Below are 7,888 nucleotides of genomic sequence, written 5' to 3'. Positions count from 1 at the left end.
AGACCGTTAACCGTCAATATTGCAAAAGGAATCTGACAAATTCGAACGAGAACTTTATATATTTGCAATATTTTCTGAATCGAAGAAGGCCGCCTAGTAGGCCATTAGACCGTATGATAGGCCGTCATTTTTATGAGACTTTGTACTCAAAAGACCGTTAAACCGTCAATATTGCAAAAGGAATCTGAGAAATTCGAACGAGAACTTTATATATTTGCAATATTTTTCTGAAATCGAAGAAGGCCGCCTAGTAGGCCATTAGACCGTATGATAGGCCGTCATTTTTATGAGACTTTGTACTCAAAAGACCGTTAGACCGTAAATATTGCAAAAGGAATCTGAGAAATTCGAACGAGAACTTTATATATTTGCAATATTTTTCTGAAATCGAAGAAGGCCGCCTAGTAGGCCATTAGACCGTATGATAGGCCGTCATTTTTATGAGACTTTGTACTCAAAAGACCGTTAGACCGTAAATATTGCAAAAGGAATCTGAGAAATTTGAACGAAAACTTTATATATTTGCAATATTTTTCTGAAATCGAAGAAGGCCGCCTAATAGGCCATAAGACCGTATGATAGGCCGTCATTTTTATGAGACTTTGTACTCAAAAGACCGTTAGACCGTCAATATTGCAAAAGGAATCTGAGAAATTTGAACGAAAACTTTATATATTTGCAATATTTTTCTGAAATCGAAGAAGGCCGCCTAGTAGGCCATTAGACCGTATGATAGGCCGTCATTTTTATGAGACTATTCAAAAGACCGTTAGACCGTCAATATTATAAAGGAAATCTGAGAAATTCGAACGACAACTTTATATATTTGCAATATTTTTCTGAAATCGAAGTAGGCCGCCTAGTAGGCCATTAGACCGTATGATAGGCCGTCATTTTTATGAGACTTTGTACTCAAAAGACCGTTAAACCGTCAATATTGCAAAGGAATCTGAGAAATTCGAACGAGAACTTTATATATTTGCAATATTTTTCTGAAATCGAAGAAGGCCGCCTAGTAGGCCATTAGACCGTATGATAGGCCGTCATTTTTATGAGACTTTGTACTCAAAAGACCGTTAAACCGTCAATATTGCAAAAGGAATCTGAGAAATTCGAACGAGAACTTTATATATTTGCAATATTTTTCTGAAATCGAAGAAGGCCGCCTAGTAGGCCATTAGACCGTATGATAGGCCGTCATTTTTATGAGACTTTGTACTCAAAAGACCGTTAAACCGTCAATATTGCAAAAGGAATCTGACAAATTCGAACGAGAACTTTATATATTTGCAATATTTTTCTGAAATCGAAGAAGGCCGCCTAGTAGGCCATTAGACCGTATGATAGGCCGTCATTTTTATGAGACTTTGTACTCAAAAGACCGTTAGACCGTCATATTGCAAAAGGAATCTGAGAAATTCGAACGAGAACTTTATATATTGCAATATTTTCTGAAATCGAAGAAGGCCGCCTAGTAGGCCATTAGACCGTATGATAGGCCGTCATTTTTATGAGACTTTGTACTCAAAAGACCGTTAGACCGTAAATATTGCAAAAGGAATCTGAGAAATTCGAACGAGAACTTTATATATTTGCAATATTTTTCTGAAATCGAAGAAGGCCGCCTAGTAGGCCATTAGACCGTATGATAGGCCGTCATTTTTATGAGACTTTGTACTCAAAAGACCGTTAGACCGTCAATATTACAAAGGGAATCTGAGAAATTCGAACGAAAACTTTATATATTTGCAATATTTTTCTGAAATCGAAGTAGGCCGCCTAGTAGGCCATAAGACCGTATGATAGGCCGTCATTTTTATGAGACTTTGTACTCAAAAGACCGTTAGACCGTAAATATTGCAAAAGGAATCTGAGAAATTTGAACGAAAACTTTATATATTTGCAATATTTTTCTGAAATCGAAGAAGGCCGCCTAGTAGGCCATTAGACCGTATGATAGGCCGTCATTTTTATGAGACTTTGTACTCAAAAGACCGTTAGACCGTCAATATTGCAAAAGGAATCTGAGAAATTCGAACGAAAACTTTATATATTTGCAATATTTTTCTGAAATCGAAGAAGGCCGCCTAGTAGGCCATTAGACCGTATGCTAGGCCGTCATTTTTATGAGACTTTGTACTCAAAAGACCGTTAAACCGTCAATATTGCAAAAGGAATCTGAGAAATTCGAACGAAAACTTTATATATTTGCAATATTTTTCTGAAATCGAAGAAGGCCGCCTAGTAGGCCATTAGACCGTATGATAGGCCGTCATTTTTATGAGACTTTGTACTCAAAAGACCGTTAAACGTAAATATTGCAAAAGGAATCTGAGAAATTCGAACGAGAAACTTTATATATTTGCAATATTTTTCTGAAATCGAAGAAGGCCGCCTAGTAGGCCATTAGACCGTATGATAGGCCGTCATTTTTATGAGACTTTGTACTCAAAAGACCGTTAGACCGTAAATATTGCAAAAGGAATCTGAGAAATTCGAACGAGAACTTTATATATTTGCAATATTTTTCTGAAATCGAAGAAGGCCGCCTAGTAGGCCATTAGACCGTATGATAGGCCGTCATTTTTATGAGACTTTGTACTCAAAAGACCGTTAGACCGTCAATATTATAAAGGGAATCTGAGAAATTCGAACGAAAACTATATTTGCAATATTTTTCTGAAATCGAAGAGGCCGCCTAGTAGGCCATAGACCGTATGATAGGCCGTCATTTTTATGAGACTTTGTACTCAAAAGACCGTTAGACCGTAAATATTGCAAAAGGAATCTGAGAAATTCGAACGAAAACTTTATATATTTGCAATATTTTTCTGAAATCGAAGAAGGCCGCCTAGTAGGCCTTAGACCGTATGATAGGCCGTCATTTTATGAGACTTTGTACTCAAAAGACCGTTAGACCGTCAATATTGCAAAAGGAATCTGAGAAATTCGAACAAGAACTTTATATATTTGCAATATTTTTCTGAAATCGAAGAAGGCCGCCTAGTAGGCCATTAGACCGTATGATAGGCCGTCATTTTATGAGACTTTGTACTCAAAAGACCGTTAAACCGTCAATATTGCAAAGGAATCTGAGAAATTCGAACGAGAACTTTATATATTTGCAATATTTTTCTGAAATCGAAGAAGGCCGCCTAGTAGGCCATTAGACCGTATGATAGGCCGTCATTTTTATGAGACTTTGTACTCAAAAGACCGTTAAACCGTCAATATTGCAAAAGGAATCTGAGAAATTCGAACGAGAACTTTATATATTTGCAATATTTTTTCTGAATCGAAGAAGGCCGCCTAGTAGGCCATTAGACCGTATGATAGGCCGTCATTTTTATGAGACTTTGTACTCAAAAGACCGTTAGACCGTCAATATTGCATAATAAGGAATCTGAGAAATTCGAACGAGAACTTTATATATTTGCAATATTTTTCTGAAATCGAAGAAGGCCGCCTAGTAGGCCATTAGACCGTATGATAGGCCGTCATTTTTATGAGACTTTGTACTCAAAAGACCGTTTAGACCGTAAATATTGCAAAAGGAATCTGAGAAATTCGAACGAGAACTTTATATATTTGCAATATTTTTCTGAAATCGAAGAAGGCCGCCTAGTAGGCCATTAGACCGTATGATAGGCCGTCATTTTTATGAGACTTTGTACTCAAAAGACCGTTAGACCGTCAATATTGCAAAGGGAATCTGAGAAATTCGAACGAAAACTTTATATTTGCAATATTTTTCTGAAATCGAAGAAGGCCGCCTAGTAGGCCATAAGACCGTATGATAGGCCGTCATTTTTATGAGACTTTGTACTCAAAAGACCGTTAGACCGTAAATATTGCAAAAGGAATCTGAGAATTCGAACGAAAACTTTATATATTTGCAATATTTTTCTGAAATCGAAGAAGGCCGCCTAGTAGGCCATAGACCGTATGATAGGCCGTCATTTTATGAGACTTTGTACTCAAAGACCGTTAGACCGTCAATATTGCAAAAGGAATCTGAGAAATTTGAACGAAAACTTTATATATTTGCAATATTTTTCTGAAATCGAAGAAGGCCGCCTAGTAGGCCATTAGACCGTATGATAGGCCGTCATTTTTATGAGACTATTCAAAAGACCGTTAGACCGTCAATATTATAAAGGAAATCTGAGAAATTCGAACGACAACTTTATATATTTGCAATATTTTTCTGAAATCGAAGTAGGCCGCCTAGTAGGCCATTAGACCGTATGATAGGCCGTCATTTTTATGAGACTTGTACTCAAAAGACCGTTAAACCGTCAATATTGCAAAAGGAATCTGAGAAATTCGAACGAGAACTTTATATATTGCAATATTTTTCTGAAATCGAAGAAGGCCGCCTAGTAGGCCATTAGACCGTATGATAGGCCGTCATTTTTATGAGACTTTGTACTCAAAAGACCGTTAGACCGTCAATATTGCAAAAGGAATCTGAGAAATTCGAACGAGAACTTTATATATTTGCAATATTTTTCTGAAATCGAAGAAGGCCGCCTAGTAGGCCATTAGACCGTATGATAGGCCGTCATTTTTATGAGACTTTGTACTCAAAAGACCGTTAAACCGTCAATATTGCAAAAGGAATCTGACAAATCGAACGAGAACTTTATATATTTGCAATATTTTCTGAAATCGAAGAAGGGCCGCCTAGTAGGCCATTAGACCGTATGATAGGCCGTCATTTTATGAGACTTTGTACTCAAAAGACCGTTAGAACCGTCAATATTGCAAAAGGAATCTGAGAAATTCGAACGAAAACTTTATATATTTGCAATATTTTTCTGAAATCGAAGAAGGCCGCCTAGTAGGCCATTAGACCGTATGATAGGCCGTCATTTTTATGAGACTTTGTACTCAAAAGACCGTTAGACCGTAATATTGCAAAAGGAATCTGAGAAATTCGAACGAGAAAACTTTATATATTTGCAATATTTTTCTGAAATCGAAGAAGGCCGCCTAGTAGGCCATTAGACCGTATGATAGGCCGTCATTTTTATGAGACTTTGTACTCAAAAGACCGTTAGACCGTAAATATTGCAAAAGGAATCTGAGAAATTCGAACGAAACTTATATATTTGCAATACTTTTCTGAAATCGAAGAAGGCCGCCTAGTAGGCCATTAGACCGTATGATAGGCCGTCATTTTTATGAGACTTTGTACTCAAAAGACCGTTAGACCGTCAATATTGCAAAAGGAATCTGAGAAATTCGAACGAAAACTTTATATATTTGCAATATTTTTCTGAAATCGAAGAAGGCCGCCTAGTAGGCCATTAGACCGTATGATAGGCCGTCATTTTTATGAGACTTTGTACTCAAAAGACCGTTGGACCGTCAATATTGCAAAAGGAATCTGAGAAATTTGAACGAAAACTTTATATATTTGCAATATTTTTCTGAAATCGAAGAAGGCCGCCTAGTAGGCCATTAGTCCGTATGATAGGCCGTTATTTTTATGAGACTATTCAAAAGACCGTTAGACCGTCAATATTATAAAGGAAATCTGAGAAATTCGAACGACAACTTTATATATTTGCAATATTTTTCTGAAATCGAAGTAGGCCGCCTAGTAGGCCATTAGACCGTATGATAGGCCGTCATTTTTATGAGACTTTGTACTCAAAAAAGACCGTTAGACCGTCAATATTACAAGGGGAATCTGAGAAATTCGAACGAAAAATTTATATATTTGCAATATTTTTCTAAAATCGAAGAAAGCCGCCTAGTAGGCCATTAGACCGTATGATAGGCCGTCATTTTTATGAGCCTTTGTACTCAAAAGACCGTTAGACCGTCAATATTACAAGGGGAATCTGAGAAATTCGAACGAGAACTTTTTATATTTGCAATATTTTTCTGAAATCGAAGAAGGCCGCCTAGTAGGCCATTAGACCGTATGATAGGCCGTCATTTTTATGAGACTTTGTACTCAAAAGACCGTTAGACCGTCAATATTGCAAAGTGGTTCTGAGAAATTCGAACGAAAACTTTATATATTTGCAATATTTTTCTGCAATCGAAGGAGGCCGCTTAGTAGGCCATTAGACCATATGATAGACCGTCGTTTTTAAGAGACCTTGTATGCAGGAGACCGTTGGACCGTCAAAATTACAAAGTGAGTCCGAGAAATCAAAATGAGAACTTTAAGATTTTTCCAATTCAAGAAGATCTTAGTATGCCACAATGATCTTGATTATGTTTTATTTTCAGTTGTTTCCGAAAATCAAAGTGGATTATGACTTCATCGAAGTGAAGAACAACACATACTTGAAACTTTCAAGTAGAGCATTTGTCGATTGTCCATTTTCTCCTGAAGATTATGGTGTAATTACCCCGCGTAGTTACCACGATTTTGATCCGCACCGAACCACATGTCATGGTGGTTATCTTGCTTCAGCCATTGAACGTTGGTGTCCTACACTAGACCAAGCGAAATTGGCTCACAAAATATATATGTGCATGTTAGCGTTTCAAGTGCCCCATAAAAGCAAGAGATTGGTTTTGGTCGGAGATATTGACGTGAAAGACATCAGTGATGAACATGTTTTTCGGTCTTATTCCTGAGCAAAAGATTGCCACAATTACCAAAGAGCGTGTTTTTGGTTTGTCAATGATAAAGTCTGACACGGAGCTGTTGATAATTGATGAATGGACCAAGGATATGACACCTGCAGACATGGTAAAGGTTTTATTCCAAGGAGGAAGATTTCCACAATCAGTGAAATTTGAGGATCCAAAATTACAAGAAATGAATGCTGGGGTGTTCATTACCTGCAACCATGTTCCCAAATTTCCAAAGAAGGATAGAAAGTCTGTACTCAGAAGAATTGCCGATGTCAATACACGTGAGCTGGAGGTACTATGCCCAGAAGCACCTGAGTGGATTCGCAAAAACGCAATGCATTGTTTGAAGTATTTAATTGACATGATAAAACAACAACCTCGACGTTATCGATCAGAGTGAATTGTCCTACACCCTACCACAGAATGTGCGTTGTGAATCGACTATTCTTGAGGATGAGGTAGAAAAAGAAGAACTGAATCGAATCTGAGATTGTGTCGTTGAAGCAGATGACTCTGTCCCTTTGGTCGACTCGTCAACAAAAGAGCTAGAAGTCTTTCATGTAGATGAGGATGTTGATGAGGTTTTAGAAAGCGGTGGGTACTACTTCCTTACTAACTCTCCACACAGAACTTCTTGCTCTTAAAGCTAAATTATTTAGGATTTACTGAACCTTTGACTTACATCCTTTCTAAGTGCATGGTATTGAAAAGATACGAGTTTGAAAAATAAATCTTTCTATCATATAGATTCGACATCAATGAGCAGGACGAGTGACATTGAACAGCCAAACCATCTTTCCGAGTCTGACGGTAAGCTTTCATTTAATTTTCAGCTTGGATTTATGTCAACTGTCGTTTAAATTCAATATATCAAAACATTTCTTTTTCTCTCGTTTACAGCTCTCAATATCGACGAGTTGCTTGGCATCATATCATCGACAGAGGCCGAACTCTCCGATATCGAGCCACCAAAGAAAAGATCACGAACACTGTTTCTTCCAAGCGACGATGAAGACGATACTACCATCCGAGAGTTGCTGAATGACCTTATCGATCATGTCTCTGCAGAAACAGTAAGATGATTCATGATGATTTATTAGATTCTCATCTATGTTCCCTTTGCGCATTTTTTAAGACCATGAGGAATTGTGACAATGAACCGAGTGTTGCTTTTCTTTTTTCAGCGTTTTCAATTGACGAAAGAAGAATCGTCTCAACTAACAACGGAACAGAGTCAAACGACGGTAAGTTTTTTAGCTTTTTGTTATTTTACATGATTCAGTCT

The 7,888-nt window shown here is 37.4% G+C and overlaps 1 long non-coding RNA gene across 1 annotated transcript; it reads left to right on the top strand.

Annotated features, from left to right (window-relative positions):
* Positions 1-7,162: 7,162 nt before the first annotated feature.
* On the top strand, positions 7,163-7,667 carry LOC136798029 (uncharacterized). The gene is made up of 3 exons (XR_010845332.1): positions 7,163-7,197; positions 7,351-7,413; positions 7,504-7,667. It is a non-coding gene; the product is annotated as an uncharacterized lncRNA (long non-coding RNA).
* The last annotated feature ends 221 nt before the right edge of the window (positions 7,668-7,888 follow it).

The sequence above is a fragment of the Clytia hemisphaerica genome, unplaced genomic scaffold (genome assembly GCF_902728285.1).
Source record: "Clytia hemisphaerica strain Z4C2 unplaced genomic scaffold, Clytia hemisphaerica genome assembly, whole genome shotgun sequence".
Taxonomy (NCBI): domain Eukaryota; kingdom Metazoa; phylum Cnidaria; class Hydrozoa; order Leptothecata; family Clytiidae; genus Clytia; species Clytia hemisphaerica.
This window is presented reverse-complemented; position numbering and strand designations above follow the sequence as displayed.